Here is a 14,718-nt window from a genome sequence, read left to right on the forward strand (position 1 = left end):
GCTACTGCCAGTGCTATTTTTATAAATGAGATTTGATATTTAGTCATTTTGTTACTTATTTCAGTAAACTCCACTCCTGTTATCCTGGTTAATTTTTCTGCAATATATTGCCAAAATTGCCTCACCCTTTACACACAACATAGCATATAGAAAAGTTCCTGTCTCAGTCCAACATCTGAAATTTCTGCTTTTGGTCTACGTAACTTCTTTGGGGTAAGATATAATTTGGTGCAGAAAATTATACTAAACGGGTCCATTTCTTGCATTTATAATTTATGTCCTACTATCCGTACTCAAATCTAACCAGCTTCTTTCTGTGAATGCTACACCAAAGTCTGACTCCCATCTTTTCCTTGACCTCTATAAATCTGGTTTTACACTTTCACTTTGGAGAGCATAATACATTTTTGTTATAAATTTAGGAGTATTCCCCATCCATACTGTTCGTCATTTCACTAGTTTCAGGTGGAGTCAACATAGGTCCCCATTTTTCTCTTAGAAAGAATCTTAGCTGGAGAAAACAATAGAAGTTCCTATTGGCAACTCCATATTTATGTTTTATTTGTTCGCAGGATGAGTTCCTTCTGTGTAACAATCTTTAATACATCTTATTCCTTTATCATACCATGCATTCAGTATTCTGTTGCTTACGATCATAGGAAATAAAACATTTTTACACTCTGGAGCCTTTATTGATATCCCTACTTCTTTCCTATACATTAATTTCCTGCCATTTTCTGATCATATGTATTAGAATGGGGTTATCTTTTTTTTTTAAATATAAAGTGATTTGACACTACATTTATAGATAAAATCCTTTGCTTTCCCCATCCCCCATTGAGTACATTCCCATTTGAATCCAAGAAGTGAGGTTCCACAAAGTCTGCGAGAAATCTAGCCTGTGCAGCTCAGTAGTATTTTTTAAAAATCCAGAAGTCTAAATCCTCCCAGCCCCTCGTCCCATGTTCTTTTTTCAAATGCTATTCTTGGTTCCTTGTTATTCTATAGGAACTGTTAATGTGATTATTTAATAATTTAAAGAAATTTTTAGGTAATGGAATAGGCAGTGATTGAAAAAGATATTATAGTCTTGGCATTACTTTCATTTTGACACAATTAACCTTCCCACCCAAGTAAACAATAAATCTCTCCATTTCTGCAGGTCTTTTTCTATCTTCCCCAAAAGAGGAACTATTTAGTTTATACATATTCTGTTGATTGTTAGTTGCCATTCAGAGATGTTTTATTCCATCAGTCTTCCATTTAAATTTACTTCCTTTTTGATTTAGGAAGGCTGGAGGTGTGGGCTGAGAAATGGCTGATGGAATTTAATACAGATAGGTGTGAGGTGTTACATTTTGGAAAGGCAAATCTAAATAGGTCATATGCATTAAATGGTAGGCTATTGAAATGTGCAGAGCAACAAAGGGATTTAGGAGTGATGGTAAATAGTACCCTCAAGGCTGATACTCAGGTAGATGGTGTGGTGAAGAAGGCATTTGGAATGTTGGCCTTCATAAATCAGAGTATTGAATTCAAGAGTAGGGAGGCTATGATGAAATTGTACAAGGCATTGGTGAAGCCAAATTTGGAATACTGTGTACAGTTTTGGTCACCAAATTATAGGAAAGATATAAACAAAATAGAGAGTGCAGAGAAGGTTCACGAGAATGTTGACAGGATTTCAAGGTTTGAGTTACAGGGAAAGGTTGTGCAGACTAGGGATTTTTTTATCTGGAGCGTAGAAGATTGAGGGGGGACTTGATAGAGGTGTTTAAGATTTTAAAAGGGACAGACAGAGTAAATGTGGATAGGCTTTTTCAATTAAGAGTGGGGGAGATTCAAACTAGAGGGCATGGTTTAAGATTGAAGGGGGAACATTATAAGGGGAACATGAGGGGAAATTTCTTTACGCAAAGGGTGGTAGGGATATGGAATGAGCTTCCAGCAGACGTAGTTGAGGTGGGATCATTGGTTACATTTAAGGATAGACTGGATAGTTATATGGAGAGGAGAGGACTGGAGGGGTATGGACCGGGTGCTGGTCAATGGGACTAGGAGGGTGGGAATTTGTTACAGCATGAACTAGTAGGGCTGAACTGGCCTATTCTGTGCTGTAAGTGGTTATATGGTTATATACCTTTCGCATTCAAAATATGTCAATGACATTATCTTACTTTATAGCCAGATACTCTTCCATATTTTCTAATCTTTCTTGTAATTTTTACAAAGATTTAACCAAGTCTGATGGGTACAATAGCACATCATCAACAAGTAGACTAATTTTGTGTTCATATTTTCCAAATTTAAAGCCCTTTATATTTGGATTCCCTCTTATCTCTGCTTGTGGTTCCATCGCTAGTATAAAAAGCGCTGGGGACAGGGGGCATCCCCGTCTGCTTGATATACTCAAGGGAAACACTGCTGACATCTGGATGTTGGTTATAATTTTAGCTTGTGGTTTATTATATAAAGTTTTGATAAATGTTCTGCTTATACCAATTTTTTTCCTGTTTTTTTTAAATATAAAGGACCATTCAAAACGGTCAAATGGTTTTTCCGTGTCCAGGGAGACTGTAATACTTGTATTCCATTCGAATTTTGCCATATGTATTATATTAAATAACCTTCCTAGACTATTTGAGGAATGTCTTCCTTTAACAAATCCTACCTGGTCTGTATATATCCATTTTGGTAGATATTGTTCTAATCAATTAGCCAAAGCTTTTGCTAATATCTTATCATCAGCATTTAACAGCAAAATAGATCTATATGACAGTTTTTTTTTAGTGGATCCCCATTTTATTTTGATAGTACTGTAATAATAGCACTTGAGAATGATTTCAGGAAGGTCTGTGTCTCTATTGCTTCATCCAGAACATCCGAAAACGCACAAAATCCTAGCATGGCAGCTTAAGACAGAACAAGCTAAGAAAATGGTATTGGCATCAAGGAAAAAAGACAAACAAATTACATATAATCCAAAAGAAATTAAGGAAAACTTTAGAGAATTCTATGAACAATTATACCGAACTGAAAACGAAGGGAAAGAAGGGAAAATAGATGAATTTCTAACTAAAATTGAACTACCAAAACTACAAATAGAGGAACAAAATAAATTAACAGAGCCATTTGGAATAGTAGAAATACAAGAGATAATAAAAAAATTACCAAATAATAAGACACCAGGAGAGGATGGATTCCCAATAGAATTCTATAAAACATTTAAAGACTTCTTAATTCCGCCCCTCCTGGAAGTAATCAACCAGATTGATAAAACACAAAGCTTACCAGATTCATGTAAAACAGCAATAATTACAGTAATACTAAAGCAAGGGAAAGATCCACTCACACCAGCGTCATATAGACCAATATCTTTACTTAACACAGATTATAAGATAATAGCTAAACTATTAGCAAACAGATTAGCAGAGTATGTACCGAAAATGGTAAATCTAGACCAAATTGGATTTATTAAAAAAAGACGCACAACAGATAATATTTGTAAATTTATTAACTTAATTCATGCAGTAGAAGGGAATAAAGCGCCAACAGTAGCAGTTGCTTTAGACGCAGAGAAGGCCTTTGACAGAGTAGAATGGAATTATTTGTTCAAAGTATTGCAAAAGTTCAGTTTACCGGAGAAGTATATTAATTGGATTAAAGCATTATATAAGGGACCATTAGCGAAAGTGACAGTAAATGGACATGTATCAAAACAATTTAACTTAAGCAGGTCAACACAACAGGGATGCCCACTATCACCTTTATTGTTCGCGTTAGCTATAGAACCACTAGCAGAATTGATAAGAACAGAAAATAATATAAAAGGGATAAAAATAAAAGACAAGGAATATAAAATCAGTTTATTTGCGGATGATGTTATAGTAAACTTAGCAGAACCAGAAATATCAATAAAAGAATTACATAAGATAAGAAATTGAAGGAATATGGAGAAGTGTCGGGTTACAAGATCAACGTAAATAAAAGTGAAGCAATGCCTATGAATAATGCGGATTTCTCAAAATTTAAGAAGGAATCACCATTTAGATGGCAAATGCAAGCAATAAGATACCTAGGTGTACAAATAAATAAAAATCTCGGCCAACTATATAAACTCAATTATTATCCACTAATGAAAAAAATTACAGGACGATTTAGAGCATTGGAAAGATTTACCACTAACACTAATAGGAAGGATAAACTGTATTAAAATGAACATTTTTCCAAGGATATTATACCTATTTCAGGCATTGCCAATACAACTGACAGAAATTCTTCAAGGAGTTAAAGAAAATAATAAGAAAATTTTTATGGAAAGGGGGGAAACCGAGGATAGCACTAGATAAATTAACAGAATGGTATAAACAAGGAGGCTTACAACTGCCAAACTTTAAAAATTATTATAGAGCTGCACAATTAAGATACCTATCAGATTTTTATCAAGGGAAAAGCCAGATTGGACGAGATTAGAATTAGATAAAATAGGGGAAAAGATACCTGAACACATATTATATAAATGGGATGAAAAATTGGTACAACATAGAAGTTCTCCAGTATTACATCATCTACTCAATATTTGGAAGAAGATTCATGTAGAAAGAAATAAAACAAATTATCAATTATCAAAACTAATATTGACGCAAAAAAAGTTACTCCCTTTTACAATAGATAACCTTTCCTTTAGAGAATGGGAGAAAAAAAGGATTAAAAGAATAGAAAATTGTTTTTCAGGAAATAGATTCTTATCCTTTGAACAAATGAAAGATAAATACAATATAACTCAAGATACAGCGCTGGCATATTACCAATTGAGATCCTATTTGAAGGATAAATTAGGAAGCAGTTTGAGTTTGCCAGAGGGAAGTAACTTTGAATATGTGATTACAGATACAATGATAATCAAAAGATTTATAACAAATATGTATATTAAACTGCAAGAAAAGGAGAATGAGGAAACAAATGGTAAAACTAAACAAAAATGGGAACAAGATTTAAATATAAAGATAAAAAAGGAAATATGGGAGAAGTTATGCTCTGGAACGATGAGAAATACAATAAATACGAGGTTACGTATGATACAATATAACTGGATACACAGGCTATACATTACACCTCAAAAGTTAAATAAATGGGACCCAACAGTATCTGATAGATGTTTTCGATGTAAAAAAGAAATGGGAACAACAATTCATGCAATCTGGACATGTGAGAAAGTAGAAAAATCTTGGGAAGATCTAAATCAGATATTAAATAAAATAACAGAAAACAATATACCAAAGAATCCAGAGATCTTCCTCCTAAGTAACATAAAAAACAAAGAACTTGGAATTGATTTGGATGGTGCACAAAAAAGATTTGTTAAGATAGCTCTAGCCGTAGCCAAAAAATGTATTATGTCAACCTGGAAATTGGAAGATAATTTGAAAATACAACAATGGTATATAGAAATGAATAAATGTATTCCATTAGAAAAAATAACATATAGTTTAAGAAATAATATTGAAATATTCGAACAAATATGGGAGCCTTACATGAAACACAATAGCGAAAACCTACCGGGGACAATCACTACCTAAGTTAACTGAAGGAAAAGGAAATGAAAAGAATGGACTCAGTGGAATTTCTTGTGTATTTTTATTGAATTACAACATTGTTTGACTGGTTTAATGTATCCTAGATTTTGTACTTTAAATGGACGGGAGGGGGGAGGTAGGGATGGTGGGATGGGAGGATGGAGGGGGGGAGAAAATGGCACTGTATATGTGTGAAAAGGAAAAAGTGTGTATCATGGTTAATATGATTTATGGTGTGAAAAATAAAAAAATTGAAAAAAAAATCCAGAACATCCGTTAATAGGGTATTAATAATTCTTTAAATTGCCTGTAAAACTCAGGAAGGAATCCATCCTCCCCTGATGATTTGTTAGCCTGTAGGGTACCCAGGGCTTTTTCCAATTTCTTCTCTTGTAAAGGGGGCGTCAAGTTCTATCTTTTCACTCTTTTCTTGTTTTTGGAAGTTCAGCATTCAGCAGAAATTCTTCCCATTTCGTTCATATATTGTCTAAAGATATTATTAATTTCCTTTTATTTATATGTTAGAGTATCTGTCTTTTTTTTTTATATATAGCATTTATCATTCTTGATGGCTCCTCTGCTTTAACTTGCCAAGAAAGGACTTTATGTGCCTGTTTGCCTAACTCATAATATTATTTAGTTTTTAATATAGCTTTTTCTGTTCTATATGTTTGTGATGTATTGTATCTTAGCTTTTTATTCTCCAGTAGTCTGTATTCTTCTTGTAGTCCTGTTCTTTGATTTTTTTTCTAATTCTGTAATATCTTTCTCCAAACTGTTTACTTCTGCCATATATTCTCTCAAGATTTTTTGTATAGGATATATAAATATGCTTTGAGCATGTCCCATATCAAAAAGCTATTAATAGTAGATGGCTGATTTGTTTTACAAAATATTTATATCTTTCTCTTGAACTTTCAGAAGTCTCTTCTTTCAAGTAACATGACATTAAGGCACCATCAGTATATATTTTCTTGCTTTTCTATCATTGCAATAGTTAATGTTCATGGTGATTGGTCTGATAAAAGCCTCAAGATATTCTTATCACTCTACTTTTTAGCTAGGCAGACATTAAAAATAAATCAATCCTTGTAATAACCATGTACCCTTGAGTAAAAGAAGTAGTCTCTCTCTGTGGGATTTAATTACTCCCATATATCAATAAGATTTAGATCCTTCATTTGAAATTGTGTTTTTTTCTGCTTTCGCCTTCATTACTGGTTTTGTAGATTTATCTAATATTGGTTCCAAGCAAAAATTAAAATCTTCTCCGACCAATATATTTTGTCTTCCCTCTGTCATTTTTTAAGACAATATCCTTCATAAAGGCTTCATCATCATAATTTAGGGGCATAGATACAAGTGTTTGTGCTTCTCCACAAATTTTAAAATGTGCCATTACATACTTTCTGGCCCTATCAACTGATGTGCCTTCTATTAATACTGGTGCATTGTTATTAATTAGAATCGCTACTCCTCTGGTTTCTGAACCAAAAGAAGACTATATTATTTGTCCTACCCATTCTCTTTAAAATAGATCATGTTCCAATTTAGTAAAATGTATTTCCTGTAAAATTATTATATCTACTTTTAATTGCTTTAAGACCTTTTTCCTTTTCACCAGGACGTTTAACCTTTTAATATTAAGACTAATAAACTATCCATACCATTTTTCCAACAAATATTGTATAACAATAAAATGTTTACAAATTTTTAAATAATACTGCAGCATTTCCCTTTAAAGAAACATGTCCCTTTAAAGAAGCACACACATCCCTAGCTCTGATGGTGACGTAAGCAGTAAAACCCGGAAGCCTGCAAAAAGAGACCCGGGGAATTTTCTGAAGAACAACCCCTCCCTTTAATGCCTTTAAAAAAATTGTTTCTCTCCAGTACCAATTTCCCCCCTTAGTTGGAGTTCCCACTCTGCCATTTTTCTTTCTCTTCAGAGCTCTTCATGTCTATTAGTGACCTTTTTCTTTTAGCAGTAAAAATAAACTTCAGTGCTGCAAGATTGAAAAATAATACATTTTTTTTAAGTTAGTCCTGCTTTAAAACAGTCTTTTCAATTTGTAGAATCCATGTTTCAAGAAAATTCAGTGGGGGTTTCCTCTTGATTCCTTCTCTAAGTCCAATGATTCTTACGTTGTTGCATCTGCTGAAATTTTCCATATGGTTGATCTTGTCCATTATTCTTTTTCTGTCTCATGTTTTGGCTTTTTCTTTCAGAGTCTTTAGCCTGTCTTTTGTTTTGTCCAGCTCAGCCTCCACATGCATCATTCATTCCATTATGTCTTCCACGATTTCTTTAATTTCCAATATCATTTACGGCATCTCTTATTCAGGATATTGATTAGATCTTGGGCTGAACCCCTACCCCTCACCCCCAGCTCTGCTGGGCTTAGCTGGTCCCAAGGCCCCTTCTGTGTTGCTCCTCATCAGGCTTTCACTCGATGTTCCTGGCTGAGATGCTGCTTCTTCAGTTTGTTTTTAGTTGCCTTGGTCATTTAGTACTAGTTTTATTCATTTTTGACAATGAAATTCTGATTTTTTTGAGCTTTCAAACCTTTTTAATATTTTTCCTGGAGAGCTCTTTCCGAACATATCTGCACAGATCCTCTGCATGGCCAGGCCCCCTAACATGTACAGTCTTTCTCCATCTATTCTAATTAGGCCCTTTGTGATTTTAAGATCACCTCTCAATTTCCCCACCAAGGATAAGAACACCAGTTTCTCCAGTCTATCCCCATCATTACATTTCCTCTTCCTTGGAAGAAGTGACATAAATTATTGCTGCTCCATCTCTTATACCTTCAGCAACATTTCTAAAGTGTGACACCTAGAATCAAATTATTCTTACCCAGAAATGGTCTACATCTTTACAGATAAAGACATTTCTTCAGCCAGAGGGCAGTGAATATGACTGTGGTGTCCGAGTCATTGGGTGTATTTAAAGCAGAGGATGATTGGTTCTTGAGTAATAAGGTCATCAAATGTTATGGGGAGAAGGCAAGAGAATGGGGTCAAGAAAAATACATCAGCCATGATTTGAACGGCAGAGCTGACTTGATGAGGCAAATGGCCGTTCTCTAATCTTAGGTCTTATTGTCTTGTATCCTTTTAAAAATTATTATCATATGATAAATTGATCCCTACATATACCTCTCCCTGCCCTGACCCTTGAGGCTTGCTCCTCTGAGCCTGCTTCACTCCCAGAACCATGCCTTTCTTCATTGGCCAGGAAGAATACTGGTAAACAAAGTTCTTCTGAACAATTAAAAGTTGTTTCCATCTTTGTCCTTCACATGAGCCACCAATGAGAAGCTGGAGTGTCTCAGCAGGTCAGCCATCATCCATGGAGAGAAATAGTCATTAGTGTTTTGCATCAGCACCCTTTATGAAGACCTCATTTGTATTCCTCCTGAGTGGTCTAACAATCCAATTCTTTGGACACTGATTTTTAATTTCAGATAATAAGCCTCCCCTCTCTTCCAATTCACTTCTGTTCCCATCCCTTATCCCCAACCCCATTTTATCCGCTTTCCCACATCCACAGAATCAGTTTTTGTTCTGTTGGGCGTCGTCTTCAATCTTCTGCACCTCCTTTCTGATGCCAGCAGTATGAAGAGGGCAGGTCTTGGGGTGGGGGGTGTGGGGTGGGTGAGGGTCCTTGAGGATAGAGGCTGCTTTCTTTAGACACCACCTTTTGTAGATGTCCTCCGTGGAATGGACGATACCCATGATGGTGCTGGCCGAGTATTCCTGTCCTGTGCATTAGTACCGCCATACCAGACAATGATGCAACCAGTCTCAACGGTACATCAGTAGAAATTTGCAAGTCTTTGGTGACATACCAAATCTATTCAAACTCTTCACAAATTATAGCTGCATTGCATCAGCATGGAGGCCTCTGGATAGATCTTCAGAGATGTTGATACCAGGAATTTGAAGTTCTTAACTCATTCCACTGCTGACCTCTTGATGAGGACTGATACGTGTTCTCCTGATTTTTCCCTTGAGGTCCACAATCAGTTCCTTAGTTTTGCTAACTTTGAGTGCAAGGTTGTTATTATGACACCATTCAACCAGCTGATCCATCTCACTTTTATACGCTTCCTCATTGCTGTCTGTGATTCTGCCGATCACCATGTGTCATCAGCATATTTAAAGATGGCATTTAAATTGTACCTTGCCACACAGTCACAGGTATAGAGCGAGTAAAGCAGTGGGCTAAGCATGCATCCATGAGGTATGCTTGTGTTGATCATCAGTGAGGAGGAGATTTTGTTTCCTATTCATACTGATGGTAGTCTTTCGATGAGGCAGTCAAGGATCCAGTTGAAAGGTAGGGTGCAGAAGCCCAGATTTTGGAGCTTGTTGACCAGTACTGAGGGTATGATGGAGTTGAAAACTGAGCTGTAATTGATGAAGAGTAGCCTGATGTACATGTTGCTATCCTTTAGGTGATCCAGGGCATCTACAGTGGAACGATTGTGGTCGTAGGCAAATTGAAATGAGCCCAGATCTTTACTTAGGTGTGAGTTAATTCTGGCCATGACTAAACTTCCAAAGCATTTCATCATAGTAGATGAGTGCTCCTGGGCAATAGTTGTTGAGGCAGCTCACTCTGCTCTTCTTGGCACCAGGATGATAGATTCCCTTGTGAAGCAGGTGGGAACCTCTGACTGCAGTGATGAGAGAAATCCCAACACAGCTGTCCTCCCATTCTCATCCCTCTCCTCTTCCGGATTTGATCCTCTTCCACCTACATTTCCCCTCTGTTCCACCAGGTGCAATTGGTCCTTCTCCTCTCCCCTAACAGCTTCCATTTTTTCACCCATATCATCTTTACTTGTCCAATTCCAGCACTGATAGTCTGTCCAAGTTTCACCCTGTATGACTCATCTACTGCCAACTCACCCTCCATTTCTCTTTGCCCCTTTCTTGGTACCCAACAATCAACTGCCTGCCTCCAAATTCCACCCTTGCCCTCCTCATTGGTTCATCATCCTTCAGCCCTCCCTGGTTCACTAATCCCTTTGTGAGCTCTGTCTATTCCCTCCTCATTATACTACCACTCTCTCTCCTCTGCACTCTCAGTTTAATGAAGGGTTCTGACCTGAAATATTGACCATTCTTTTTACCATCTTGATGTTGCTTGACTTGTTGCAATTGTTTTTTTTACTCCAAATTACAGCATCTGCAGTCCTTTGTGTCTCATTAGTTGGCTGACAGGTGGCTTCTACCCTCCTACTTGTCTGTGTTTTGTCTTGGAGGGATTTGGCAGAGTAAAATTGGATTTATCAAAGGGTTTCATTGCTTAACTTTTGTTTCTGCAGATTTGAGGGGGTTCTCTGTGTATGACATATACGTGTTGAACATGGCCCTATATTATGGTGGAAATCTACCCATCACAGGGAAGTCATCCTCTGCACCTCATCTACCTCTGTTGCACAATCTCATAAACCAACTCTATCCTCCATCTTCACCTCCCACTGCCTTGGGAAAGTAACCAACCAATTAAAAGACCCAACCGACCCTAGTGAGACTCTCTTCATCCCCCTCCTGTCAGGCAGTTGATACATATTTAAACAAAATGAACCTCTAGATTCAAAGGCAGAGGTTTTACTGCCATCATCAGTCCCTTGAAGGAACCTCTCATTGATAAAAGGATGCATTGTACTGTTTAGCTGTACTTTTCTCTAACACTGTAGCCCTCACTTTTGTCTTCCATGACATCACACCCTCCACATCTGTTGTATTGTAACATATTCACTACATCTATGTGTATCTGTTTTAATAGGTTATAGGTTGACTTGCCTAGATAGCACACTAAACAAAGTTTTTCAATTTTTTTCCATGTGTACTGAGAAATAATCAAGAGTAGCATCACTAGGTGTCACCCAGTTTGGTAACTCATGGTGTCACACCTCCCCCACCCAACTCCATGAGTGTATGGTGCATAGAAGAAACAGGTGTGTTCCTTACATGTCCGGGGTGGTGGCTGCGCTGCGCTGGGGAGGTGGGGGGGGTGCTGGTGATGGCAGTGAGCAAAGGGGAGAGCGGGGGGCTCTGACCAGAGCTCATTAGAAGGCTCAAAAAAAGTAAATTAGCATAGAGTTTTAACCTTTTAGTTATATTGACACATGCAAGCTGGGCTTATGAAAAATATTTTTGTTATAACTACAGGGATATTTTTATAAAACAATACATTTCTGCTGATGGTGTCACATGGTATGGTCCAGTGATGCCAGTGACAGACAATAATCTGAAAGCCATGAATCGAGAGTGTCTTGAAACTCTATTGCCAAACACTGGTGTCAAGCCAGAAATTGATTGAATTGCCAATACTCAGATTTTATGCCACTTCTGGTATACATTCAATGTTTTGGCTATCCGAGCAAAAAAAATCTCTTTAACATGCTACCTTTCACATTCTCAGGCATGTCCAAAGTACTTCACGACTGATTAGCTCCATTGAAAAGTAATTACTGACGTGGGCAAACATGGCAGTCAATTGTTCCCAGAGAGCACGCCATGATATAAATAATCGAGTGCTGTACTTTCTCTCTAAGTACTATTAGTTGATGGATAAAATATTGGTTAGTAGGCCAAGTCCTGATTAAGCATTTCAATTCTTCATTTCATATCAAGGGCAGCAGGGAGAAATTCGTCTTTATTGCCAATGCTAAACAGATGCGAGAAAATTAGCCACCAGTTGTACTCACCACTGCATGCTCCAGTGACTGATGAGATCTTGCTGTATGCAAAGGAGCTGGTATAATACGGAGAACAACTGTAATCCTTCAATAAGTACTTTGAGTTAAATAAAGTCTGCAGATGTTCTGATTGTAGTTTCAAACACAAGTGCTGGAAAAATTCAACAGGTGATGCAGTGTCTATAGAAAACAAAAATGCATTTCAGACCAGAGTCCTTCGCTAAGTTATGAGCAAAAAGCAGGCAGGTGCCTGAATAAAAAGGTGGGGAGAGAAGGGAAGAAGAGGCAGGGGAGGAGAAGAGGCAAAAGAGAAGAGAAAAGCTGAGAAGTGATAGGAAGAGGGGTAGCTCTCCGAATTGAGAGAGAAGGGGGGTGGAGAGTTTTTATTTTGAGTGCAATGGTCAATGCAGTATGAGATCCTTGTGGGGATCAAACTGGAAGAAATGGAAACAGATTTGGAACAAGATTCTTTAGCTGTAAAGTGGGTCATCTAAGCTTTTTGTGTCAGTTCTTTCTCTTGTGTCTGGATATGTTTTGTAGCTAAATTGCATGTGAAAAGATTTTTCAGTCAACAAAGAACCAAAGGATAATAAGTAAGACTCAAGTGAATGAAACACTGACAATGCTACATATTTGCCACAATATAATACAACTGCAAGTTTTTTTGCTAAGTGGAAGTTGTAAATTGAACATCACTGACAATTTAATTAAACTGAAAGGAGTCTCAGTCTTGAGATAGACAATGTGATGTTGCTGTTCATGATCACTACAGAAGCTCTTGCAATACAAAAGTTAAAAAGGGGTCAGGCAGCCTCCGACTTTTCTTCAGAATGATAGAAACTTTTAAGATGCAGGGAAAGAAGCAAGAGACGCGTGATCAATGGAAGGTCTGTGGTAACATGGACAGCAGAGAATTATATTACAAAGGGATGGTGTAGCTTGGTAAAGATATTCAGTGAGTGACAGAAAGTAGGCCTGGAGGAAATAACAGAAAATGCTGAGAGTACTCATGGAATCATAGATCTGTACATCATGGAAACAGGCCATTCAGCCCAACACAAGGACACCCTTCAGTTTTAATCCTACCTCCCAGCACATGGCCATAGACCAAGGGAGGCCAGATGTGAATCTTTGACATGTAACACATGGCTCATAGAAATATATTGGCTGATACTAGCACCCTGAAGCTGCTCTGGGACACTCCAAATCCCTACAACAGACCAGGAGTCCTGGGACAGTCACAAACCTGACTGTGCGATAAAGAGAGGGAAGAGGGAGTGAACACCAGAGAAGAGCCCTGTAGAGAAACAATGAGCACTGCATGCCAGAGTTGGTTTCTCCCCACTCAGGCCTTCCCACAACAGAGTGCAGACAATGTAGGGCGTGCTATAGGAGGCAAAGCTGAGGGTCCTCTGCAGGGAGAAGCAGTAGAGGTCAGGAAGTTAGGGCTGGGCAAGGTGAGCTCCAATAGCCTGCCCTAGACAAAGGGTGTTGGTCCAGGCATTCTGGCCAGGGGTGGTGTCGGAAGGAAACAAAAGGACAGGGATGGGAAGAAAGGCTAGAGGGGACCCCAATGAGGATCTCATCCAGGCACTAAACCAGTACAGAAGCTTATGTTCAGAATAGGTTCAATGAAGATCAAGGCTGGACACATATTATTAACAAACAGTGATCTTTATTTACACACAAGAGAATTCACAAAAGGGAATACTCCGAAGGCTAACCTGGAATAATACACAAATAATTACACATTGTGTACAAATAAAATCACTGCTAAACATTCTCAACTCACAACTGGGAATGCAAGAGTGAAACACAGTGCCCACTACCACTCTCTATCACTAGCAATCACAGCACACTAAAAAACAATAAATTAATTACTACTAACTAATATATCAAATAAACCTGGTCTCCAGCCTCATCCACAGCTTGGAATCCAGGACAGGCCCACTTCAGTGGGCTCTCTGGAGCTGTCTGTGGCGTGCAGCCTTAATTCAGTGATGATCTTCACGCTGCAGCAAAAGCAAAGAAAACAAAGTATGACATGCTAGGCTTTTTCAATGCAGGGTCTGTCCACATGACCTGTGAGAACCAATCATGCATCAACCACACCTGTGGGCAGATCTCACCATTAATTGGCACCTGGCCAGGGGGGGGGGGGGAAAAGACAATCACATATTAGCCTCACTGGTGGACAGATCCAACCCTTGCTTTGCAGGTCAGGTGACTTCTGATAAGGTTCCAGCTGGAGAGGTCACATGACCCTCCTCAATCCATACTACGGAGCTGGAAGCAGCAGTGAAGATCTTGTCAATGGCACAGGTAAGCTCTGGTTTTACTGAATGACAAGTCAGTATTAGGGAGTACAGAGGTGAGACTGCTCCATAACCCAGACTCCACTCCCAGCAGCTCCTCACCCCATC

At 38.0% G+C, this 14,718-nt stretch overlaps 1 protein-coding gene across 2 annotated transcripts in view; it reads right to left on the minus strand.

The window, feature by feature from the left end:
* The window catches only part of mvb12ba (multivesicular body subunit 12Ba), a 287,792-nt gene extending 273,494 nt beyond the window's left edge, over positions 1-14,298 (minus strand). The window contains exons 1-2 of one of the 2 annotated variants that reach the window (XM_069888159.1): positions 14,201-14,298; positions 12,305-12,475 (exon numbers count right to left, since the gene is read on the minus strand). The gene's annotated coding sequence lies outside the window, so the exon portion shown is untranslated. Of the gene's footprint in view, positions 1-12,304; positions 12,476-14,183 lie in introns of both variants that reach the window. The other variant, XM_069888155.1, reaches the window with a different exon arrangement.
* Between the last annotated feature and the right edge of the window lie 420 nt (positions 14,299-14,718).

The sequence above is a fragment of the Narcine bancroftii genome, chromosome 1, assembly GCF_036971445.1.
Source record: "Narcine bancroftii isolate sNarBan1 chromosome 1, sNarBan1.hap1, whole genome shotgun sequence".
NCBI lineage: Eukaryota > Metazoa > Chordata > Chondrichthyes > Torpediniformes > Narcinidae > Narcine > Narcine bancroftii.